The 27,584-nt window shown below is 44.0% G+C and overlaps 1 protein-coding gene across 5 annotated transcripts in view; it reads right to left on the bottom strand.

Moving 5' to 3' along the window:
- The window catches only part of LOC126284350 (calmodulin-like), a 204,471-nt gene that overhangs the window by 144,685 nt on the left and 32,202 nt on the right, over positions 1-27,584 (bottom strand). The gene's annotated exons all lie outside the window — the stretch shown is intronic.

The following is a 27,584-nucleotide window of genomic DNA, read 5'->3' as shown; positions in this document are numbered from 1 at the left end:
CATCACTCCAATTCAGTTTGTGCGTTGAAGGAGGAATGAAGGAAATGAGATTATATTTTTGAAGATATGTAATAGTGTTAGGGGGACAGGTAACTACGCTGAGGTTCGCAGATGAGGAAGTAGTTGTGGTTCGCAGATGAGAAAGCAGTTCTGGCCGCAGGATAAACAGCAAAGGAGAACTGTTTAAAGGAATGACACATGATATTTCTTAAGGGTAAACAAGACAAAGGCCAAGATGAATAACGACTAGTTTAACATCAAATTACGAAAGGACACAGCAGTGGGAAACAGAGAGAATTGTACCACGTAGGAAGCAGGCTTATAAGGGATCTACATCTACGTCTACATCTACGTGATTACTCTGCTATTCACAATGCCTGGCAGAGGGTTCAATGATCCACCTTCAAGCTGTCTCTCTACCGTTCCACTCGAAAGCGCGCGGGAACAACGGGCAATTAAATTTTCCTGGGCGTGCCCTGATTCCTCTTATTTTATCGTGATGATCATTTCTCCCATTGTAGGTGGGTGCCAAATGAATGTTTTCGCAATCGGAGGAAAAAACTGGTGATTGAAATTTCATGAGAAGATCCCGTCGCAACGTAAAACGCCTTTGTTTTAGTGTTTGCCACTCCAATTCACGTATCATGTCTGTGACACTATCTCCCCTACTTCGCGATTGTACAAAACGAGCAGCCGGTTTTGAACCGCCCTTGAACTTTTTCGATGTCATCCGTTAGTCCCAACTGACGTGGATCCAACACCGCACAGTAACACTTCAGAATAGTGCGGACAAGCGTGTTGCAAGTAGGCTCTTTGGTAGACCTATTGCACCTTCCAAGTTTGCTACCGCGAATGAATCGCAGTCTTTGGTTTGCTCTACCCACAACGTTATCTATGTGATCGTTACAATTTAGTTTATTTGTAATTGTAATCCCTAAGTATTTAGTTGAATGTAAAGTCTTAAGATTTGTGTGACTTATCACGTAATCGAAATTTAGCGGATTTCTTTTAGTACTCATATGAATAACTTCACTCTTTTCTTTATTCGGGGTCAATTGCCACTTTTCGCACCGTATAGATATCTTATCTAAATCCTTTTTCAATTCGGTTATCTGATGATTTTACAAGACGGTAAATGACAGCATCATCTGCAAACAGTGCAATACGGCTACTTAGATCGTCTCCTGTGTCGGTAATATAGATCAGGAACAACAGAGGGCCTATAACACTTCCATGGGGAACGTCGGATATTACTTCTGTTTTACTCGAAGACTTTACGTCTATGACTACGATCTGTGATCTTTCTGACAGGAAATCATGAATCTAGTCGCACTACTGACGCGATATTCCGTAGGTACGCAGTTTGGTTAGAAGACGCTTGTGAGGTACGGCCGAAGCGAGGAAAATATCATAAATACACGGGCAAACGGGAAGAGAGCTTTTTTCAATAAAAGAACTCTGCTTATGTCAGCTATTGATTTGAAACAGATGAAGAAGTTTCTGAAGTGTACGTCTGTGGAAATGTGGAGGACTGAAATGCGGAGAAGAAAGAATGAAAGCATTTCCGATGTGGCGATGTCGAAAAATGTTAAAAATTACGTGGAAAGATAAAGTACGAAATGACGAAGTACTAAAAAGAGTGGCAAAATAATACTGGCCCGGAAAATATTTCATGCACCTTAAGATAGGCAACAGGCGAGTGGATGATTTAAGTCATGTGGTCTGTCTTAAGTTTATGAAGTATTTTCCATGCCATTTTTGCTTTGCCTAGCATGCAGAAGGTTGTAGAAGATCCTTACCAGAAGAAGGGACAGGTTCAAGAGATCTTTGTTACATGAACTAGGGCAACGGCCTTGTCGCAGAGGCTACACCGAAGTTAAGCGCTGTCGGGCGTGGTCGGCGCTTGGATGGGTGACCATCCACGTCACCATGCGCTGTTGCCATTTTTCGGGATGCACTCAGCCTCGTCATGCCAATTGAGGAGCTACTCAAGCGAATAGCAGCGGCTTCGCTCACGAATACCATCATAACGACCGGGAGAGCGGTGTGCTGACCCCCCCCCCCCTATCCGCATACTCCACTGAGGATGACACGGCAGTCGGGTGGTCCCGGCAGGCTACTCGTGGCCTGAAGACGGAGTGTTTTTTTTGTTACAAGAACTAGCAATAGTTAACCTGGCGTTGGAGTGATCAATAGAAGGAAAAACTATACAGGTAGAAGAAGAATGCGAAGTGGATTATGGAAGATGTTGGATGTGATAATTACATAGAGTTAGCACAAGGTAGGGAAGGATAGACAGCATCAAGCCAACAGAAAGACTGAAGACGTAAGAAAAAAATAATTTGTTTGGATGGCGAGAACAGGTTATTTTCAGGCTTCAGCATGTGAACACAGATGATTTAAAATAAAAGGGGAGGGAAGAAATCAGTGTCGTCCTTTTCGAAGGAACCATACCGGCACTTTCCTAAGATGATTAAGGGAACTAAGAGAAAACCTAAATCTACACTATCTGATCAAAAGGTGCGTACTCGTATTAGTGGACATCAATATGGGGTGTGTGGACCCTTCATCTTTATGACAACTTGAACATTGCTGTGGACACTTTGAATGAGGTGTATGAAGGTCTCTGGAAGAATGGCAGCTCATTATTCCTCAAAAGCCGAAACTGGAGAAGGTACTGATGTCGGGCGCTGGGGTCTGGAGTGAAGTCGACGTTCTAACCCTTCCCAAAGGTGTGAAATACATCCCCATAGCATCCCACTACCTTCTCCGTAGTGCACTTTTGGCACTACACGTGATAGTCGGTATTCTCCACACCGAAACTCTTCCATCGCATTGATACATGATTTATCGCTCCAAATCATCGTTTCCAGTCATCCATTGCCCAGTTGTGTAACTCTAAACTCACCCCCAAGCATCATTAAGCACTGATTGCAGACATTTATGATCTATGTATCCTATCCTTTTTAACGCTCTATGCCCAGTTACTGTGATAACTGACTGTTGGTACCACTTTGGCTCTCACGAGTGACTCCTTTTGCTAATTTTATGCTATTTTTTTTATAACCACCCTGTGTAATGCTCGGCGGTACCTGTCTTTCAGTACATGAGGCTTGCTGGTCTCACTTTAATTGTCGTTGTTCCTTCGCATTTCCACTTCACAGTGACGTCGCCAACGCTCGATTTGGGCAGCTTTAGAAAGGTTGAGATCTCCCTGATGGATTTGTTTCTCTGATGTCATCCAGTGACTAATCCAAGTTTGAAGTCGCTGAGAGCTCTGCTGACTCCGTCACTCTGCTGTTACTGCAGCTCTACTGACAAGACAATACTCCCATTCTAGTTTTATAATGGCGCGCGCCCATAGTGTCCTATTTCACATTACATTACATAGGGATGTCCGGATACTTTTAATCAGATATCGCATATGGGTGGACGGGGTCTTCATCGTAATCGTCCTGAACGCAAGTCCCATGTCTTACCACATGACCTTCATGCTTCGTAGAGTGGAATAAGTTTTGCTTCTTATTAACGGAAATGTTTTACGTTCAGCCTGGGGATCACAAGTAGTGTGCAACAAACTCACTCGCTTAAATCAGTTTCGATTGCCAATCTTTATAAAGGAAACACAGTATAAAATTTCTCATTTTCTTTGGCTCAGCTTGGTGATGAGATTCTTCTCTTACACTGGCAGTCAACAGGTGGTGTGTGTGTGTAACTGCTCAAACAGAAAACTCCGTAAGAGGTCGTCGAGCGAAACTGTGTTGACTTTCGAGCTCTCTCTTCAGCTGAGGAAACGTCCGGGTAGTTTTTTGCGAGGATGCTGATCCTGTAAGGCCTAATCTGGCCGGCGCAGTGAGTCCTGGCGGTGGGTTCCCGAAGCGGGCGGCTGAAGTTTCATCCGGGCTGCGCCTCCAGCCTGCAAAACGCGCGGCTCGTAAACTTGTCTCCCGGCGCGCCACACTTTATCGTCTCCCGTTCTGTGGAAGCTTCCAGACGCACCCACTGCCACGCACTGCAGTGTTGGCTTTTTTTTTTTATAGAAACTATTGCGATTTGTCTTTAGACTTACTTAAAGCGGAAGGCGTTTTCATCGAAAATATGTAAGGCCTGGAAGAACTGGTAAGCGGTATAGGCAGCATACGTGGCACTGAAATTTCGTTTAGGTTTCATTTCCCTTGCGTCATCAGTTTGGTTTTGTGTTTTCCTGCAGCTTTTCCTACTTCGTGTCCGCCTACTTACGTGAGTGATAACGTGTTTGCCTACCACACAGCGGGTCCGTATTTCCGGTCGGGTGGGAAACTTTCTTCGCCCGTGGACTGGATGTGGTGTTGTCCTTATCTTCACCGACACGCAAGTCGCCAATGTGGTGTCACCTGAGATAATACGTGCAACCCGGTGGCCGAAATTCCTCGTTTGAGGCCTCCCGGCCAATAATGCCACACGATAATTCCAGTTCATTTTTCATATTTCGTGCGGATCTTGTCATCTCAACTAAACCGTATCACAATACATCTTTCATAATTTATTTAGCGTATCATAGCCTTTCCCTGGCTCTACCACTTTCGCCGGCCAGTGTGTCCGAGCTGTTCTACTCGCTTCAGCCCGGCTCCGCGCGACCGCTGCGGTCGCAGGTTCGAATCCTGCCTCGAGCATGGATGTGTGTGATGTCATTAGTTAAGTTTAACTAGTTCTAAGTTCTAGGGGACTGATGACCTCCGATGTTAAGTCCCATAGTGCTCAGAGTCATTTGAACCATTTCTACCATTTTCCGCCTTACAGATCCTCCCAGCAGCTTACCGGATGTCACTGCTACCTGTCCCATCTTCTGGCAAGCGTCTTCCACAGACTCAGTATCTGCTGCCTTACTTCGTACTTTATCTGTCCACCTAATTTTGAACGGTATTCGACAGTACTAAATTTCAAACCTTCCCGTTTTCTCACCTCCATACAATGCTGAGCTTCAAACATACATTTCAGTAACACTTTACTTACTTCCACGTCAGTATCTGATACTGGTAGTGCTCATTCAAAGAGCAAAGCTTTTTTCACCTGTGCCAGTCTACTTCTGATACACAGAAAATCTATTCTCAGTTGCGAATATGAGCCACAATCGGCTATACAGGGTGATTATTAACAAAACTAACAAACTACAGGGACGGATTCCTGACTCGAAATGGAGGAGAAAAGGTCCTATGAACATGTATCCGGAAATGCATCGTTAGCACGGTAGACGATGCTGACGAATGACAGTATCTCTGACCGCGTGCAGTGTGTTCCTTGTGTGCTATGGGCTGTGTGACTGACGCAGCGTACCGTAAGCAGTAGAACGGTCCGGTATTCATGTCGGGGAACAAGCCGAGATGGTGTTTGTATACGGCCAAGCAGATGGAAACCACGACAGGCAGCACGGCTACACCAAAACAAATACCCTCGAAAACACCAAGCACATCGCACAACATTTCAGGCCTTTTTTGGGTTTTTGTATGATCGCGGGTGGTTTCGGGCAGACGAACGTGCAGGGAGGCGCTGACTGTTCGTATACCAGATGTGGAGGCCGAGGTTCTACAGGCTATTGTGACGGACTACAGTAAAAGCTCAGGGCAAGTGGGCCACCAATATGGTGAGGGCCAAAGTGCGATTATGTGTATTCTGCATGGCAACCGCTACTGTGCCTATCACTTGCAATTCCATGGAGACCACTTTGAACATGTGTTGTGACGTGGACTCGATGCAGCTTTGCACTACGTTCCAGGATGACTTGTTGACGTTGCACTCACACCGTGCGTTTCAGGACACATGTTCATTGGACCTTTTTTCCTCCGTTTTCAGTCAGGAATGCTTCCCCGCAGTTTGTCGGTTTTATTAATGCTCACCCTTTATAATGGAATGACGACAATGCAAATGTGTGCCAGACCAAGATCGAACCCGGATATCCCGTTCCACGCAAGCGGTCACCTTAAGGGGAAGTTTACTATTTTTGACCCGAAAAAAGCATGTTTTTTGAGAGTATTTTTCTCAGGCTGTGTCATAGATATCAATGTCAAATTTGGTCAAAATGTTTATTGATATTGCCTCTAAAAACTGTATTATTATTGACCGGAAATGTCAAAGAACAAAGTAGGAAGTACCGTCGGAATGAAACAAAATTTCGATGTAGACCTCCTCGGGCGGTATGTAACAGGTCAACGGGCTCGTCTGAAATCAAAATTGAGTTGACGCTGGCGAAGTATGTAAGATTCTTTAGGGGTTGTACCCCGCTTAAGTTATTTGGACCATAGGAAACAAAATGGCGGCCATTTGAAGAACAATAGGGTTTTCTTCTTCGATTTTCCGACTTCGTCGGCCAAGTAAAAATATTTATAGTTGATGGGTCGGAACAAAAGTGGTAAAACTCCTTGACAATTTAGTTAGCTTCATCGGAAACAAAGAATCACGACAATCGGTTCTGTAGATTTGAAGTTAGCATACCGCGCGATTAAAAAAAAAAAAAGTCATTTCGAGAAAAACACGTTTGAAGTTTTCACTGCATATAAATGCAGCATTATGCAACGTACGTTCAATCTGATACTCCGTATCCATAAACTAGTCCTTTCTCTTCCTCATAGAGGGCGTTCTGCTCGATCTGGGCCATCCTGCGCTACTCCAGAGCCGCTCGTACGGCCGGTGACAAGCTGTTTTCGGCCGCTTGAATCTGGTGGTCGTCCGAATTCTTGGCGAGCTGCCTCGAATAGAGTCCCAGGGTGACGTCCAACGTTTTCATGGTCTTTATTATTGCTGAATTTCCTTCGTTGCTCATTGCCAGGAAAGTATCAATCTCCACAGTCTTCGCTCCAAAATGCAAATGTTTGGGGGCTAACTTTCAAACACACGAGTTCAAACTTTGATTTGAGTTTTGTGTGTTTCCTCCGAAGCATTGGTACAATAACTTGTCCTTCGAAAAGAAAAGAAAAAAAATGGTGCTTGAAAAGACCGATTTCAGGCAGGTGCATTTTTTTTTTCAACCGCAAATAACAAACATTTCCGTTCCGTATTCGGAAAAACTGTTTCAGGTGTGGATTCTAAAGACTTTTATGGACCCAAAAATGCAATTTAAAAAAAAATGGAGTTTTTAAAAAGCAAACCTCCCCTTAACCGCTTCCGGTGTACGTGTTCGAATCACAGCCAGACCCAAACTCCCACTTGTCGTCGTCTACGTGCCACAGTTTGCACTCATACGTGACGTATATTCCCGTCCTGGTGTGAACGAATAAATACTAAATAGTAATGTCTGTGTTATTAGGAAGAACAGTGGGGTGTTCTTTCGGACGTGCTCGCATTTCCGAGAGAAGCATTGCCTCGTACTTGCTAATGGCACACGCACAGTTAATTCGTACTTCTGATATCTTCAAGAAACATCATGATTCACCACAAAGAATTGCTCATAAAAAGTCTTTATTCTAGTTTACGTCCAGCGACCACCATCAGGTATCATAACATATTTACGACAGTTTACAAGGCCATATAAAACCGATAGCGTCAAAGATTGTACAAAAACCAGATGGCAGTTATAAGAGTCGAGGGACATGAAAGGGAAGCAGTGCTTGGGAAGGGAGTAAGACAGGGTTGCAGCCTCTCCCCGATGTTATTCAATCTGTATATTGATCAAGCAGTAAAGGAAACAAAAGAAAAATTCGGAGTAGGTTTTAAAATCCATGGAGAAGAAATAAAAACTTTGAGGTTCGCCGATGACATTGTAATTCTGTCAGAGACAGCAAAGGACTTGGAAGAGCAGTTGAACGGAATGGACAGCGTCTTAAAAGTTGGATATAAGATCGACATCAACCAAAGCAAAACGAGAATAATAGAATGTAGTCGAATTAAGTAGGGTGATGCTGAGTGAATTAGATTAGGAAATGAGACACTGAAAGTAGTAAAGGAGTTTTGCTATTTGGGGAGCAAAATAACTGATGATGGTCGAAGTAGAGAGGACATAAAATGTAGACTGGCAATGGCAAGGAAAGCGTTTCTGAAGAAGAGAAATTTGTTAACATCGGGTATAGATTTAAGTGTCAGGAAGTCATTTCTGAAAATATTTGTATGCAGTGTAGCCATGAATGGAAGTGAAACATGGACGATAAATAGTTTGGACAAGAAGAGAATAGCTTTTGAAATGTGGTGCTACAGAAGAATGCTGAAGATTAGATGGGTAGATCACATAACTAATGAGGAAGTATTGAATAGGATTGGGGAGAAGAGAAGTTTGTGGCACAACTTGACCAGAAGATTGGATCGGTTGGTAGGACATGTTCTGAGGCATCAAAGGATCACAAATTTAGTATTGGAGGGCAGCGTGGAGGGTAAAAATCGTAGAGGGATACCAAGAGATGAATACACTAAGCAGATTCAGAAGGATGTAGGTTGCAGTAGGTACTGGGAGATGAAGAAGCTTGCGCAGGATAGAGTAGCATGGAGAGCTGCATCAAACCAGTCTCAGGACTGAAGACAACAACAACAACAACAGCGTCAAATAATAGAGAATCCATGACTCGTCATTGGTGTCTTGAATTTTTTTTATTTGACTCTATAAATCTATACACAACGAAGTAGTTATGCAAATTGGTCACAAGTTTGCCCATTAACCGGTACTGTCTGTAGTTCACAAGTAAAAAATGTAATTAGCTGCAAATAATAACATTCTAACACTTAGGACCCACTAATCATTAAGGTGGTGGGTTACAGTTGTATAATTATAATGTACTGTGAATAAAGAATATTAAAAAAAATTGCTCACAAACTGATATTCATACAGGTATCGGCAAAAATGCAAAATTGTAAACTTTGGTGGCCGATAGATGAATGAGTGGCGCTGCAGCGCTGTTTCACTCTGCAGCTGACAGATGCAGTAAACAGGAGACACGTCGATACCAGGACATAAAGGCTTTGCGAATTTCGTTCCACGTAGTGAGTTGGACAGTAACTATGCCTCGCAGACAGGGGCGTAAACAATATTCGTATACGCAGATGTCAGCATTTGAGAGAGGACGGGTAGTTGAGCTGGAGGAAGCCGGTTGGAGTGATCGGTAAACTGTTTCACATTTGAAGGGGAGCGAAGCCACTATTCGAAGATGTTTCAGGAATGGGTGCATCTTGGCCGAACACAGCGCCAAGAAGGAAACGGTCGACCTAAAGAGACGACGGAATTTGAGGACCGAGCAATCGTCAGAGGAGCACTAAGAGCCCTCGATTCACCATTATCATCAATCCGACGCGCAACTCGTGCTCCAGTAATCACAAGAACTATTAATGGGCCGCCCACAGCAAAGGGGTTGAGCTCAAGATGCCTCTTGCGCCGACTAATATTGACCTCTGTACACCAACTAGCTTGTTTGCAATGGCCTCAGGCAAATTCAGCCTGGAATGCCATTATATAGAGTAGACTTTGTCTTCTGTAATGAGTCCGGCTTTGAATTGAGTCCAGATGACCAGCGAAGACGTGTCTGGGGACACAACGAAAACTATCGCCCGCAGTGTGGCCCGACAAACACCAGTGATACTCTGGGAAACTATTTCTTTTTATAGCAGGAGCTCTTTGGTTGTCATCCATGGTATCCTTGGAAAACAGGGTCGCCGTACCTCTCCCAAATCAAGGGCAGGGCCGTGCAACCATCTTGGGATTTTGACGATGTAACAAGCCAATTGGACACAATTTACCACAATATCCCTTAGGCGGGCATGCAACAACCCTAACAATCAACGTCAAGCCGAATAACTGATTGTTTTGAGAACTAAAATTAAGAAACATAAGGGCCAGAGGTGTACCAACGCATTATTGACTTCTCAATTTGTGATCCTGTTTCTCCTGAATGAATCATCCAATTTTTCTGAAATTACAATCATTTGCTTGTCATACATCACAGCTATGGATTTCCTTCCCATTCGAATATTGCTTCGAAGTCCGGTCTTTTTTTGTCTTAGAGTTCATATTTAGAATATAAACTTTTCGATTAATCTTCATCCAGTCGAGCTCAGATTTCACCAGCTGCATACGTTAACAAGGAATACAATACTTCCGGAATGAAATTTTCTCTCTGCAAAGGAGTGTGCGCTGATGTGAAACTTCCTGGCAGATTAAAATTTCTTCAGCGCGTTGCTGTAAACTTGTACCTCGGAATGGAAGCGTTCCAGCTGTTGTCGTCGCACTTGGTAAAATAGTGCAATCATCCCTGCAGTGAGTTACGAATTCTTTCAAGAGACACCTCATCTCGTATATTTTGACAATACTGTACAACTCGTTGTTCCAATGCTTCGAACCTATCCACTGGTGTGAAATATAGTTCAATTGTGAGGTGAACCTAGACAGAAAAATCACGAGGATTGAGGTGAGGTAGTTTGGAAGCCGTGGTATAGGCAGTGCTGTACCAATCCACCTTGGACAGTACTGGCGCTTTAGCTGTCTTCAGAAATATGTAACCATCGTGAATGCACTGATTTCACCAAGCGTGGGACATGGAGAAATTTGAGCCCAGTTACGTCGGAACTCAGCCGAAAAGTTTACATATGCGCTGACTAAGACAACACTTCATACAGAGGTCAGCGTCGGCTTGCGGCTACACATCAGCAGTAATCTCGTAAGTAGTTCGTTACCTACCCGTGTTTACTGGAACGAGTTTGGTTCTTTTGTCGTAAAGGCTGCTTCATCCGTGCCTGTTTTAGCTATTAATAAACGCCCCATATACAGGGTGGAATTGTCAAAAATGCGTTTTCTGCAATATTTATCTATGTCCACACGACTAGACTGCAATTCACAATTAAGCGTGTGGCAGAGGGTTATTTGACCCATCTTCAGACTACCTCTTTACCATTCCACTCTCGAACAGAGAGTGGAAAAAATGAAAACTTAATTCTTCCTGCACGGGCTCTGATTGCTCTTATTTCGTTATGCTGATCATTTAACCCTATTGAGGTTGGTAACAATAAAATATTTTCACATTCAGAGGAGAAAGTTGGTGATTGAAATTTCGTGAAAAGATCTTTGTTTTAATGATTGCCATCCCAAATCGCTTTCATATCCTTGACACAGGGTCCCCTGCTTCGTGATGATAAAAAATGAACTGCCGATGTTTGAAGTTTATCCATGTCCTCTGCCAATTCTATCTGGAAAAGATCCCGTACAGCACAGCAGTACTCTAGCAGAGCACGAAAAAGATTACTGTGACATTTCTGAGAGTAAGTCTCGGGTGCAGTCGCACAGCTGGAGCGATACTGCACTGGCTCGCAATTTGATTAGCAGGCTCTTATGAGGAACGGCGGCGTCAAAAGCCTCCTGGAAATGTAGAAATATCTCATTCAATAGTACCCTGTATACGAACGCATTCGTTAAAGTTCTCCTTTAGAAAATCTCTCACAATAACTCCACAATGCGTGTTGCTTCATATTGTTGCTTTATCAGGTTATCCGTAACTGACTGAAGATGTTCAAAAATTGGGAGATTATTATCCACAGCTGTAAACACTTCTTGAAGCATAACTAGGTAATTTACAGAATTGAAAGTACTCTTAAAATAAACGCCGGGTTGGCCTTCCGCTGAAAATCGCTGCCCACACACTCACCCCAGGAGAGCTGAACTCTGCATCCATCGCCACATGGGGATTTGTAGAATCAAGTTGACACAGCTGTCCGTTCACTTTGCCATTCATCTTAAATGCCTCTTCGTCGCTACAAAGAACACTTGTAAAACTTGGAATCGGCTTCTTTTCGGACTATGTGCAACTCTCACAATTACATACACCTGTCCAGATCACCTTCATTTATGACGTGTTACGCTTCGGAAAAGTCGTCACACCCCCTTCTTAGCCACATATCCCACCTTCTTCTGATTCCTCTGCAATGGAGATCAGAACCGCGGCACCCAACGTTGAGATGACGCGGTTTCCATGTGGGTGGCCGAGGAAAATATTTCAGACAGACCGCTGCTCAGAACCGACACGATAAGGCCTCAGAGGGTGGTGTAAGTACGTCGACGAAGTCTGAACGTTATGCGAAGAATGACTACTTTATCATCCCTCCTGTTTCCCTGCCTTCTGTGGGATGATAACGAGGAACAGGGGGGGGGGGGGAGGGGGATATTTCATTATCACATGTATAAATGAAACTCCCGAGGGTCCGTCTATGATCCCACAGTTTGTCAACACCTTCGGTGCCCACGCACCTTTGTTGAACACGTTACAATTATCGCTGTCAGAAACTTCAACACACATTAAACGCTGTGCCTGCTCTTGCACCTGAGGGTTAGGTAACCCTTTGACACACCTTCGGTGAGATTTGCCTGCTTTCAGGAGCAAGGGCACCTGCGAGCCTGAAAGGGTGTCGGAGTTTCTGACAGGTCCATTTGTAACACTTGAAGCAAAGTAGCCTTTTATTTATTCAGTTTCAACTATTTTTTCAATCCGTTGTAGGCATGTTCTTTATTCCATATTCATGAGATACTTTTCTTTCAGATTTAGTGGATGGACGCAAAAACCATTGAGCAACAACATTAAGATTCTCTTGTGTAGTAAAAGACTTTGACCTACTTGAATGAGGAACTTCCGCTACCAAACGAGTCTCTTTAAATCTTAATTTGTTACACCTTCTCATGATGTAGTTTTGGTGATTGCAATACGTACCACAAGCAACTTGGAACTATCACTATAATTATGGTCATTTTTCCATCACGTTTACTAAACAAATACACATTGTTCTATAGTTAATTTTGTATTCATTGTTTCTCAAATAACAACAAACAACATAACATTAGTGTCAATTGACTTATGGGCATTAAGCACTATTCACACTCATAACTGACTATTACTACTCTAAACGAAACAGTCTAAGGCTTGTTAGTGAGAAGCGACAAACGGCCCAGCCTGTAGTATGCCGAGAACAGCCAGTTGGTATCATGGAGCAAACGTTGACCCGAGAAGGATTACAAACGAATAGTAGTTAGCCTCTAAACCCGAGAGTTTGGAGTACAAATGACAGAGGACTCAAGGGCGTCTTCGCTTTAGTTTTAGTGTCTTTTCGTGACCCTTTTTCCCAGAGTTTCTGGGCGGGTTCGGCAGAAACGTTTCCGCTGGCGAGCGGAGTTTGCCCAAGTTCTCGACCACCCCTCAAATGCTATTAGCGGGGGAGGCAGCCGCGGCCCTCCACGCCGAATTAAACCGATTGCCCGCCGGCGGGACCCAAAAAGGGCGGACGTGGCAGGTGGGGCAGGGAAGAGGGATTCCCTCATTCCTGCTACCCGCCCGAAAGCAGTCGTCTGCCACACACCGCAAACAGTCACCATAGAGTGCTGCGCTGCTCGACGAGGGTCGTGTGCTGATCAAAGCATTATCTTGAATCTAAGAGCGGATGCAGACAGTCCTCATCTGTTCTGTAGTTGATATACTGTCGACATGTCATCGTTATACACTCCTGGAAATTGAAATAAGAACACCGTGAATTCATTGTCCCAGGAAGGGGAAACTTTATTGACACATTCCTGGGGTCAGATACATCACATGATCACACTGACAGAACCACAGGCAAATAGACACACGCAACAGAGCATGCACAATGTCGGCACTAGTACAGTGTATATCCGCCTTTCGCAGCAATGCAGGCTGCTATTCTCCCATGGAGACGATCGTAGAGATGCTGGATGTAGTCCTGTGGAACGGCTTGCCATGCCATTTCCACCTGGCGCCTCAGTTGGACCAGCGTTTGTGCTGGACGTGCAGACCGCGTGAGACGACGCTTCATCCTGTCCCAAACATGCTCAATGGGGGAGACATCCGGAAATCTTGCTGGCCAGGGTAGTTGACTTACACCTTCTAGAGGACGTTGGGTGGCACGGGATACATGCGGACGTGCATTGTCCTGTTGGAACAGCAAGTTCCCTTGCCGGTCTAGGAATGGTAGAACGATGGGTTCGATGACGGTTTGGATGTATCGTGCACTATTCAGTGTCCCCTCGACGATCACCAGAGGTGTACGGCCAGTGTAGGAGATCGCTCCCCACACCATGATGCCGGGTGTTGGCCTTGTGTGCCTCGGTCGTATGCAGTCCTGATTGCGGCGCTCACCTGCACGGCGCCAAACACGCATACGACCATCATTGGCACCAAGGCAGAAGCGACTCTCATCGCTGAAGACGACACGTCTCCATTCGTCCCTCCATTCACGCCTGTCGCGACACCACTGGAGGCGGGCTGCACGATGTTGGGGCGTGAGCGGAAGGCGTCCTAGCGGTGTGCGGGACCGTAGCCCAGCTTCATGGAGACGGTTGCGAATGGTCCTCGCCGATACCCCAGGAGCAACAGTGTCCCTAATTTGCTGGGAAGTGGCGGTGCGGTCCCCTACGGCACTGCGTAGGATCCTACGATCTTGGCGTGCATCCGTGCGTCGCTGCGGCCCGGTCCCAGGTCGACGGGCACGTGCACCTTCCGCCGACCACTGGCGACAACATCGATGTACTGTGGAGACCTCACGCCCCACGTGTTGAGCAATTCGGCGGTACGTCCAGCCGGCCTCCCGCATGCCCACTATACGCCCTCGCTCAAAGTCCGTCAACTGCACATACAGTTCACGTCCACGCTGTCGCGGCATGCTACCAGTGTTAAAGACTGCGATGGAGCTCCGTATGCCACGGCAAACTGGCTGACACTGACGGCGGCGGTGCACAAATGCTGCGCAGCTAGCGCCATTCGACGTCCAACACAGCGGTTCCTGGTGTGTCCGCTGTGCCGTGCGTGTGATCATTGCTTGTACAGCCTTCTCGCAGTGTCCGGAGCATGTATGGTGGGTCTGACACACCGGTGTCAATGTGTTCTTTTTTCCATTTCCAGGAGTGTACATTCGGACCCGAAGGAATTACCCGTATGGGACGCAAATCAGGAGATGCAGCTTTCAAGTACAGAAAGTACAGACAAACAAATGATTTATCCAAGGGAAAGAGCTTCACAAATTGAGCAAGTCAATAACGAATTGCCCCATATCTGACTAATCAATTGCCAGCCGGAGTGGCCGAGCGGCTCTAGGCGCTACATACTGGAACCGCGCGACCGCTACGGTCGCGGGCTCGAATCCTGCCTCGGGCATGGATGTGTGCGATATCCTTAGGTTAGTTAGGTTAAAGTAGTTCTAAGTTCTAGGGGAAAAAATTGTTCAGATTGCTGTGAGCACTATGGCCATCAGTCCCCTAGAACTACTTAAACCTAACTATTAAAACTGTGTGCCCGACCGAGACTCGAACTCGGGACCTTTGCCTTTCGCGGGCAAGTGCTCTACCAACTGAGCTACCGAAGCACGACTCACGTCCGGTACTCACAGCTTTACTTCTGCCAGTATCCGTCTCCTACCTTTCAAACTTTACAGAAGCTCTTCTGCGAACCTTCGCAAGAGAGCTTCTGTAAAGTTTGGAAGGTAGGAGACGGAAACTGGCAGAAGTAAAGCTGTGAGTACCGGACGTGAGTCGTCCTTCGGTAGCTCAGTTGGTAGAGCACTTGCCCGCGAAAGGCAAAGGTCCCGAGTTCGAGTCTCGGTCGGGCACACAGTTTTAATCTACCAGGAAGTTTCATATCAGCGCACACTCCGCTGCAGAGTGAAAATCTCATTATGTAAACCTAACTAACCTAAGGACAGCACACACATCCGTACCCGAGGCAGGATTCAAACCTACTACCGTAGTGGTCGCGCGGTTCCAGACTGTAACACTTAGAACCGCTCGGCCACGGCGGCCGGCGTTCTAGGGGACTGATGACCTCAGAAGTTAAGCTCCATAGTGCTCAGAGCCATTTGAAACATTTTTTGACGAATCAGTTACTGAAAATGACTGTAACAATCGCATTATTTATTTTGCCGGCAACCGGTTTCAAACCACGATGGGATCATCTTCAGGGCAATTTACACCATTTGGTCTCTCGATGGAGTCGTCACCCTTCCTGTGCACGGTTGTTAAGTAGTTATCAACCGTGCACAGTGAAGGTGATGACTTCAGCGAGCGGTTGTTAACTAGATACCAACCGTGCACAGGCAGGGTGACGACTCCAGCAAGCGACCAAATGGTGTAAATTGCCCTGAAGATGACCCCATTGCGGGTTGAAACAGGTTGGCGGCAAAATAAATAATGTGATAGGGACTGTCATTTCGAATAATTCATTATAAGTAAACTATGTTGTCTAAAAATCTATTTCTGACCCCTTGAAATCAGTTGGCATTGATCGGTAGAATTGTTGCATGAGCTGAGGGATATCGGGGCATATTGTGTCCAATTGGCGCGTTAGATCTTCGAAATTCCGAGCTGGTTGGAGGGCCCTCCACTTAGGGCTCCAAACGATCTCAGTTGGGGAGAGATGCTTGCTGACAAAGGTAGTGTTTGGCAGGCACGAAAATAAGCAGTGGAAGCTCTCGTCGTGTGCGGCTAGACACTTGCTGAAATTATCTTGCAGGATGGTTTGCCATGAAGGGAAGAAAACGGGAGGTGGCATATCGTCGACGTACCGCGGATAAATACCAATGGAGTCCTTCCAGGAAAAGGAAGACCATAACTCCTGGTTATCGGCCGTGTGGCGGAGACGTTCAGGTTGGTATCCAACTACAGTCCCGCGTTCTCCGGACACGTCTTCGGCCTGCAGTCTAATTGAATGGAGTAGAATTGACTTCAGTCATGCGTCCTGCTTCGAAGTGACTCCAATAACCAGCGAAGTTATGATTGGAAACGCACCGGGCAGGGTAAGTGTATCACCATCATTGTCGCCCGCCAACCAGGAGTGATGGTCTGGGGTGCCATTTGTTCCCATAACAAGACCGCTTTTACTGTCATCTACGTCTGCATGTACACAGCCACTCCGCAAGCCACCAAACGGTGCATGGCGGACGCTATCCTGTACTACTACTTGTCATATCCTTTCCTGTTCCACTCGCAAATACGGCGAGGGAAAAACGACTGTATGTGCCTCCGTATAAGCCTTTATTTCTCGTATCTTATCTTCATATACCTTATGCGCAATGTGTGTTGGCGCAGTAGAATCGTTCGGCAGTCAGCTTCAAATACCGGTTCTCTAAATTTTCGCAATACCATTTCTCGAAAAGAACGTCCCCTTCCGTCCAGGGATTTCCATTTGCGTTCCTGAAGCATCTCCGTAACACTTACGTGTCTTTCGAACCTACCGGTAACAAATCTAGCAGCCCGCTTCTGAATTACTTCGAAGTCTTCGTTTGGTCCGACATGGTACGAATCCCAAACACTAGAGCAGTGTCCTGTATGCGGTCTCCTTTACAGGTGAACCACTCTTCCCTAAAATTCTCTCAATGAACCGAAGCCGATCATACGCCATCCCAGAACAGTTCGCACATGTTCGTTCTACGTCTTATCGTTTTGCAACACTACGCCCAGATATTTAAACGACTTGATTGTGTCAAGCAGGAGACTGGTAGTGCTGCATCGGAACATTACAGGTTTCATCTTCCTACTCATTCGCATGAACTAAAATTTTTCCAATTTTAGGACTAACTACCATTCATCACACCAATTGTAAATCTTGTCTGATTCGTCTTGTACCTTCCTACAGTGACTCATCTTCGACACCTTACCGTACATCACGGCATCATCAGCAAACAACCGCAGATTGCTGCCCACCCTGCGCGCCAAATAATCTACGTGACAACTTGGCGTGGGATCCAACTCAAAATGAACACATTTTGTAACAAAGATTTTTAAAAACCTGAAGATGACAGCACATTCTGTCGAAACCGGTTGTTTGTAAATAAAGACGTTTTATGCAATCTTGGCTTTAGGAAGTTTTTACAAAAGGCGTTCAGTACACTTTCGTATCGGGGACTTGTTAGCAGGTTTTCCTCATCAAATGTAAAAATAGCTTTGGGAGAACCTCAAGAAAGTGTTACAGGCTGGTTACTGTTAAAGGTGTGTATAAATGATCTGCTGGGAAACTTCACAGTTTACGCCCAATGTGCATCGTCGCCCAAAGTAAGTGGTCTTTACCTATGTAATATAAAACACAACTAGGAGTCAGATTGCTTTAATAGCTTGTTTCATGGTGCTAAAATTTTTAGAGGGCATTTAATTTAATTCAGGGCATAGCTTGACTTACTTTGTAGGCAGTTCGTGTTTAAAATCTAGCAGGAACCTTGCACAACGACGAGAAAGTCAAAGAGATTGAAGCTTATGCGGAAGCTTACCGGCATCCGTTCTTTCGACGAATACTTCGCTGATAGAACAGGAAAGGAAGGAGACTTTACTGGAACCACAATGCCCTCCGCCGCACATCATAAGGTGGTTTGAGGAGTATAGATGTAGATGTTGAATTTGCTCTGTACTTTGTCTAACAATGCCATTTGTGTACCACTTTACCAGCGTAAAATTCTGCACTCGCGTTTTTGTTTGACCGAGGTGATTCGTTGACAACGTAGCGTCCCAAACAAGTGGTTCTGTTTCCGTTTATCGGGCAATCAGAAGCATGGCGACATCGGAAGCGACAGTCAGGATACAAGGATCCGGTGACGCAGGCAGGATCTATAGCAGGTGGCCTGATACCTTCTGCCCGGATATTGTGCGAAACTGATACGTGGGGATAGCGGTGCCGTCAAGCGGAAATACGGAAGAATTAGTTTCATGTAGATTTGTAATTACACAAAGTATAATAAAATTAACCTACAGGCGTGGTCTCCTGAATTTTTGTTGAAGCTTTAGCTTCTTGTAAGAAAGAAACGGGAAGAATTTGAGTAACTCTTGTTTATTCATTTTTATTTTGAAACATATACGTGCGAAAAACTGGTCATTTTAGACAGTGTATTATACTATTTAGTTCTGTCTTAAACCACCACGTCGACGGGATGTTAAATCCTAATCTTCCTCGTCTTTCTTCTTCTATTTTTGGGTGCCGGCGCTATTATCGTTAAAAACAGGTCACAGTCTCATTACAACGCCATCACTCGCTTTCGATATATATTGAGTAGCTGAAGAAAAAAAGACGCTCCTAGAAGCAGAGCATGAACAAAATGAAATTTCACAAGAGAGTAATGTCATGTTATTTAAGTGATTACAAAAGGGAGTTACTTTCTCAAAAAAACTTGGCAGTATATGCCGACCTATCCTGTGACGTTGCACCGCCTTTGGTATGGATGAATTCACAGAGATTCAGTTGGGAAGGGAGTCGTAAGGCCGTTCTGTCTTCACCTGAGGCAAGCTCGCCCACAACTGTTGTAACTGGATACTGGAGACCGATCTGGGGGTTTTTGCTGACCATGAGAGTACCTCAACGTCACGGAGACAGTTCATAGATACACGAGCCACATGTGGACGGACATTAGTTCATAGATACACGAGCCACATGTGGACGGACATTGCAAAATTTTGTGTTATTAAACTCCTTAGCACGTAAGACAATTTCATTTCACTTACTTGATCGGTATAAATGCTTCAAAGGTAAAGTTGACGAACATAGGGGACTTTATACGCTTTTTCCCATTTATGTACTCGTTTTTAATTTGCTTTTTGTAATAGATAATGTACCAAAAATTGCTCACTTCGAAACAAAACGAAGCTGTAGCTATGTCTGTTGACGACTAACAATGAGCATATGAAATGTAAAACAAAAAAAGATTGTTATTTGACAATGACTACATAACATTTCATTAATAAAAATTACTATGTTATATTTTGTAAATTGACAGTTGTAATAATTTTTGTAATTGTAATATCTTCTGTTCTTCCACGTATGTCCTTCCAGGCTCTAATTTCTTTGATCACAATGTCTGCAATCAATGTCAACACGTTGGATGATTTGAGTACACGTCTCATCTACAGTTAACATTTTAAGTGGCATTAATTTGCGCAAATCGGGGCATGACGGCTCAAATGATTATTTTGGAGACAAATATGCAATTTCCATTTGTGTACTCTATATGTAAGTTTCATCACTTTGCTGCTTCTAAAGCTTTCACTACGTCTCCGTGTTCACAGTCACATAATTTACCTTTTATTTAAACACTGAACTTGAAGAATACACGTGTGAAAACAAAACTGTATGGGGCCACCTAAAGATGGGCGCAAGCCCGAAACCAGGTAAGTTTTAAATAAACAGCCTTCACCTGTGTGTGGTAGCGGATTTTATTCAGCATTACACTTTAAAGATACAGTCACGGAGAGAAACAGCATTCGTTGTGGCTAAAACTCACTGCCTAAATTTTCGCACAAGGGGCTCACGAAGCAAAGATAAACTTGTTTCTGTAACTTACCTGACATAAAGACGTCATTTTTTTTCAAATGTAATTGTGGCTTATAAAATCATTAAAGGAATCGGACGTTAACTGTAGCAGCAATTAAGATAGTTTTGTCTTCATCACTTTTTATTTTATAAACAACATACCACAACGAATTTGATCCTAAGGCATCATCAGAATCATATTAAAAGGATATCGATGCATCATATTTCGTCGGCTTCTAATGTATGAAGGGGAGTTGTAAAATAAATTTCCCCTATCGACTGTGGTCAGAGTTGTGTGTGCAAGGAAATAAAAGGAGAATGAAACATTCAAGGTAATAGATATCTCTGTATTTCTAGATAAGTTCCAAGTACATGGAGACATTTGTCATACCGCTTTATAAGCTTCAAAAGGCATTTCAGAAAAAAATCAGGGAGTTGCATACGGAAGAAGCGCTGAATGGCTTGTTTGACGTCAGCACTGCTGCCAAAGCGCCTTCCGCCGAGAGTCTTCTTCAAAGCAGGAAACAGATGGACGTCACTTGGTGCGAGATCCGGACTGTAAGGCGGATGGTGTAGGCGCTCCCAACCAAGAGTTACAATATGGTTTTGAGTTGCCGTCGCCGTGTGTTGTCTCGCATTGTCATCCAACAGCAGAACGCCAGATCTGAGAAAGCCAGGACGCTTTTTGCGAACCACCTCTTCAATTTCGACAGAGTAGCACAGTACGTGCAGCATTGATGGTTGCATCCTCCAGAAAGTCCAGCAGCAAAACCCCTTTAGCGTCCCAGAAAACGGTGAGAGCACTTTACCTGCAGACGGAGTGCTTTTGAACTTCTTTCGGACACGTGATGACGAACGTTTCCACTACATGGATGCGGCCTTCGATTCGGGCGTGTAATGGTGGACCCACGTTTCGTCACCCGTCACAATCCGAAACAGAAGGTCATTGCCAAATTCATGGTAACGCACGAGCTGTTCCAGGCTGAACGCCGTGTGTTGTTCCATGTGTGTCGGGGTCAGTTGGCGGGGCATGCATCGTTCTGACACTTTCCTGTATCGAAGAATGTAGTGGATGATCTTGTCAGCTCGCTCATGTCCGATTCCAAGTTTTACCGCTACTCCATCGATGGTGATACGCCGGTTCGCTTTAATCAAGCCATCCACCTTCCTGACATTTGCATCTGTAGTGGCCGTGCGCGTCCGTCTAGGTCTCCGTATGTCCTGCACTTGCTGACGTCCATCACTGAATTGGTGGCACCATCTCCGCACCATTTGCCTCGACACCACACCTGCTCCATACACCTCAACGTTATGAATTTATGTGCCTGATACTCTACGTGCCCATTCATAGCGGATAACAGCTCTGACTTCCGCCTGTGACCACGACTCCAAAACGCACTTTGTCTCTATAGCTCCGGGAAAAGACTGAGCGGCTGTCCTTCGCTTAACGCAGGCACTGCGACAGCGCCATCTGCTTGATCGCGGTCGACCTCTACCCAATGGTGTATCAGTATCTTGCTTGTGCGCGTTCACCTGCCGTGTCGTCTTTCGCTCATATCGCACAACTCTGCCCACAGTCGACAGGGGAAACTTATTTTCCAACTCCCCCTCGTAGAACCGCGCCACGTATCCACGCGGAAACGTAGCATAACTGTACTGAAGTCTTGACCTTAACCCTTCACCTTTACCTTTAAGAAAAGTTTCGAAACAAATATAAACAATCTTTATACCGAATCAATTGTACACTGGAACCCGACTAAATACTGTGTGTCGATCTCCTCTAATTGTGATTCTGATGATGACGTTAGCCGAAACGCATTAAGGAAAAGCTACTGCGTTTTCAGTCCTAAGATTGATTTGATGCAGCTTTCCTCCTTAATCTATCCTATGCTAGCCTCTTTATCTCTTCATAACTGCTGCAGGTTTCACTCATTTAACCTGCTTATTGCATTTAAACTTTGATCTCCCTCTAAAATTTTTATCCCCTACACGCACGTTCATTCCCAAATTGCCTCAGAATGTGTTCTATTAAGTAATCCCCTTCTTTAGATACGATGTCACACAGACTTAGTTTTTTCTGTAATTCAATTCACGATCTCTTTATTAGTGATATACCCATAAAATCTTCAGAATTTTTCTGTACCACCATATTTCGAAAGCTTCTGTTCTGTTCTTGTCTGAACTATTTATCGTCCACGTTTCATATCCGTACAAGGCTGCACTCCAACCAACCACTCCAACCAGACTTCCTAACATTCAAATTTATTTTCGATGTTAACCAATTTCTCTTCTTCAGAACCGCTTTCCTTGCTGTTGCTGTTCTGTATCATTTATGAAAAATGCAAGCAGACGAAAAATTACTGTAATTTGTTTAGTTTTTGCTCTAGCATCTCTAGAATGGCATTTATCACTGAGACAGGTTCTGTGGTGAAACTTTTTCGTAGGTATCACAAAAATTTTCGGATAAAAAATAAATTCTAAGTGAGATTTTTCAGTTTTGCTGCTACGGTTTGAATACAGCACCAATCACATTTTTATGCCAGTCGCAACGGGAAAATAATTTTGACCAGTTGTGTTAACCACTCTTTAAAGAAGCAGAGTGAGGTTCAGTGGAACGGACTAAATCTTCTGTCTCACGCGTCTAGACATAGTACCCGAAAACGTATTTGTCTGCAGTATGTGCAATACCCGCACTCGGCTAGTTCTGTATTTGTAATGGGGACGCTGCAGTGTTGTTACAGCTACTTTTCCTTCTACGTGAGAGTTCAGTTATTTTAGATGAGACATTAACTTCTAATGAACAATAACCAGTAGATCGAACGTAAGGTGCGGCACTAATATTTCATGAATTGTTCATGATATGAGGACACGTTTTCGACAGACGACAGTAGTCAACTTTTGATGGAACTTTTAAAGGCACATTTGCGTGAAGAGCTTTTCTTACCAGAAAACGTAATTATAAGTAATAAAATTAAGAAATAATTTCAGCCGCAGATATAGTCTACGGCTGTATAAACATTGTATGTAGCCGCTCGAAACATTTCAAGATTTTTGATCGTCAGATGATTGAGAGGCACCTTTTGTTTTCTAGGTCTTGTCCAGATCGGACGCATTTTGCCACACCGCCATTAATACTACGTTATTTTATTCACGAGTCGCAACCAAACGCCACTCGTAATTGCATAATGTAAGTGTACTAGATTAAATTGTGTTTTTATTTCAGAATTTACTGTTACCACTAACCTATCTAAGTTTTATTTTGTATCTTTAATAACTGTAAGGTTGTTGGGTGACTTGTCATGGCAAAAGGTTTCGTACTTTTAAGCAAAAAGTCGTCCAGCTCGATCTATCGCCGTCTTCTGGTGCTGTATCAAACGAAGTCCGATTTAAATCAAAACACAGAGAGAAGAAACACGGTAAAAAAAAACGGACCTTTAACAAAAAAATGCATGCTCAAGCGCCCAGAGCTTATATGAATTTTTTTAAAATATTCATTACTATAATTCGTTGTATTGTCTCGATCCAGTTACAAGGGAGCCAAAAAAATTAATTATAAACTGGGTACTCTCTAATGAGCTTACGACCTGTCAGATGCGGAATAAGTGGATATGACACTGTTCAATATTATGAGAACGTATTTTGTAAGAACAGCTGAGAAATATCTTAATTATGAAGAATAATGTCACAGCCCAGTTTCACCTGCTTTTCTGCGTAAAATCAAGAAACGCAGTACAAGTGTATATGAAGTCTCGAACTTAACATTTCCCGCTTTTCATTAGTTATAGCTTGTATCTGGAGTTTGTGTATCTATACAATCAGATGTGAACATCACACTGATCTAAATTAAGTTCCGTGTCTCTTGCGTGTTGAATAGTTTCCAGCGGTTGATGTAATCGATTTTGATATTCAGAGACTATCAAATGCGTGACTGTGTGAGGCGAATTACGTCCGCACGGACTTTTGGGGATACCACACATGCACACATAAATGAACGTCCTACAACTGTACTAATCATTTGAGTGGTTTGGGAATGACATTAAAAATCATAGCAGGACAAAACCTCCATGGCTGTTACAGCATCTCGGTTGATAGGTAGCTTATGAGCATTAAGCATGCAATAAAATACCCGTTCGCGTATTAACACTTGCTGATTTGATATCTTTGACTAATTAATAAATATTATGGGCGCCTATGTTGCCTCAGTCGGGCTGTTTATTAATTATAGCGCTCTCTTGGCAATCAGAATCAGAAAATGACATTCTATTTCGGCGACTAAAGGATGTGTATTACCAGATATTCAGTGTGCAAACTGTGCAATGTTGTGTTTAACACTGGTCTTTAGATGTTAAAAGAAGCGTCGCTGTAGATGGTGGCATATCGTATGCAATATGGCAGAGGTATTTTTGGTAACTGTTAATGCATGAAGGTAGCGCAGCAGTTGGAGAAGAGCTACTTACCGAAATGCAGTACTGGGTTCACCTCTTCCACAAACGGAAACAGCCAGTACAGTCAGTACAGTGTCCTCTCCGCTGAAATACCTCTTCAAAAAAGAGAAATAGCCAATATGCAGCTACGTACATGGCAGCGACTGCTACCTGTGACGTCGGAAATCGGAGCCGCGACACCAACAGTAGCAACTAAAGGGACGGCAACCACCAGCTTAGCACTTCTGACGACGAAATCTACTGCGGGTGTCCATATTGTCAACTCAACTATGACCACCTACAGCACGTACTGCACCATATGCGTCGTGGAATGTGCACTACTGTGTCAGATATGTAGGTTGGGCAAAATAGATGTAACCTGGAAAATGTTTCATGCACCTCAATCCTACACCATCCAGCCAGTCTGGATGTGTAAGATGGGTTGCCTGTCTTGTAAAGTGCATGAAATATTTCTAGGGGCCAGGTTCGTTTTGCCCTCCCCATATAAGGAGTCTGACAGGTGGCCTGCAAGCATTTGGCTTAATGCTGTTGTGGATGAAGGCAGAGATTTATAAAGTTGGAAAATAGAACTTACCAGTCTCTGCCGGATCAGTGAGAAGAGTGTTTCTGTAACGACGAAGCTTGCGAACTGTTCTCATATTCCTGTGTTGAAACTGCTCCATGACAAAAGAGACTTCAGCTTTGCGAATAACTGCTTTGGCACCTGAAGAGTTTGGCGTGTCCCTGGTATCAGAATTGAACGTGGACTACGTAACTGGATGGAGAGAAAGTAGCATTCCTCACAAAGGGTGGGCCTCCGACACACTCATGTTTGGTAAGTGAGTTGAGCTCAACCTAAAATAAAAGGATCTAAGATATTTTGGCTTAGCAACCCACATTTTTGAGAAAAGTGTTCCTAATGTTCATGACGCGCAGTCATCTTAGAATTGACAGGATCGAAAGATAATTGAAAGCTAAGGATTTTTCACAATATATAGAGGATCTGCAAACGCATATTCTCAAAGAAATCGACGAAATAAACTTTTTCGACTGCCGCTTATGTACTCCTAAAGTAAGAGACGTTTAAAGAAACCACCACTGGTGTACCGACCAATGCATCTGGTTGCGGAGCGGAGAACCTTTTTAAATTCACAGTTGCATTCTACAGTTCTTTTTTACTCTCAGTTTGGAAAATGGTAGGTATAGGAGGGTTAGTAAGGTAAGGAAACCAACAGGGAAATAATAACCAGGTAGGTAAATAAAGCTCTCGAAAGACTTGGATTGGGAAAGAACCGAAATTTTATTCCTGTTTGGGTTACAATGTCTCTTTCACTCACTCTGTTTCATGTCCTCAATTTCCTTGGAACTACTAGATGGGTGCTACTTGTCATATAAACAGTTGAAGCAAATATACTCGCGGCACCAACAAGCAAGTGCAACCTTCGCGGAGCTACGTCGTTCCTACCAAAGTATTGCAGGAAAAGAAACTTGGGTTACATTTTAAAATATTTCTTTTTCAGGAATTAATGTTAACACATACGATAACAATGTGTGAAAAGTCGGTGCTCAAAGCTGATCATGAATTATGCTGTGAATCGTTTTTTCTACCGCTCGTGTCTACAAGTTTCATTGGGTTTCCAGAACGAGAATAATTTTGGAGTTTCGAAATGATGTTCTTCAATTTGGCGATGAAAATTAACGTCACATGCCTGACGCACGGGTGTGCAGTTTGGCGTTATTACTTCTACAGTGCAACCCGATTGACCCTCGGAGTCCAAAATGAAGCTATTACACATGACTTTGTTAGTTGTACACACCAGGTATCATCAAAATTTGTTTTGTAAGCTGAATTGTTCTATTTCCCGGATTTGGAGCAAGTGAAGTAAATAGTTTAAGCGACTTACCTCTCCTATACCCCGAAGACCAGTTTGATTTTGTCCGAGCACTGGAAAAGTTTAGGCAAATATTTTACAGCCGCTGTGATGGAATACTGCGCCGTCTACAAATACGTTACTTCATGTACACTACCAACTGCTACAAGGATACGCTTTTTTCCCCAATCGATGACGTACATCGAATGCTGGTCTTCACAGCAAACTTACTCGGAATTGAAATTTTACATTGGTGGGGATCGACAGTCTCCAGATGCATAATAAACGTAAACAGGGTCCGCAGTAGGTTGTAATATGATGTGATTTTCATTTAATCGTGGAATTAGCTAATTTCGAAATACTTGTCGTTGTCAAGCACTGCAGAAAATTCTTACAAACACATAGTAACTGACAGTACCTGGTAATTTGTTGTCACAGCAAACAAATTACTAGTTGCTGTCATTTACCATGTAGTTGTAAGAAATTTATGCAGTGGTTGACAATGACAAAATGATTCACATGGCTCTGAGCACTACGGGATTAACTTCTGAGGTCATCAGTCCCCTAGAACTTATAACTGCTTGAACCTAACTAACCTAAGGTCATCACCCATGCCCGAGGCAGGATTCGAACCTGCGACCGTAGCGGTCGCGGTTCCAGACTGTAGCGCACAGTGACAAGTAGTCGAAATTAGCACGATTACATGAAAATCACCTTTAAAGCCTGCTGCGGGCCATGTTTACGTTTATTTACGCGGAACTGTTTTCATACAACGAGGCTTAAAATTTTAATTCATTAGTAATCCGAGCTGGCTGGGGTGACCGAGCAGTTCTAGGCGCTACAGTCTTGAGCCGCGCGACCGCTACGTTCGGATGTTCGAATCCTGCCTCGGGCATGGATGTGTGTGATGTCCTTAGGTTAAGTAGTTCTAGGGGACTGATGACCTTAGAAATTAAGTCCCTTAGTGGTCAGAGCAATTTGAGCCAACTGATCCGAGTTCTTTGTGAAATTTATTTGCCTTCTTTGTTAGTATTTCTTAATGATTTACTTCTTATTAACCCTCCTAT

This window comes from Schistocerca gregaria, chromosome 8 (genome assembly GCF_023897955.1).
Source record: "Schistocerca gregaria isolate iqSchGreg1 chromosome 8, iqSchGreg1.2, whole genome shotgun sequence".
NCBI classification, from domain to species: domain Eukaryota; kingdom Metazoa; phylum Arthropoda; class Insecta; order Orthoptera; family Acrididae; genus Schistocerca; species Schistocerca gregaria.
This window is presented reverse-complemented; position numbering and strand designations above follow the sequence as displayed.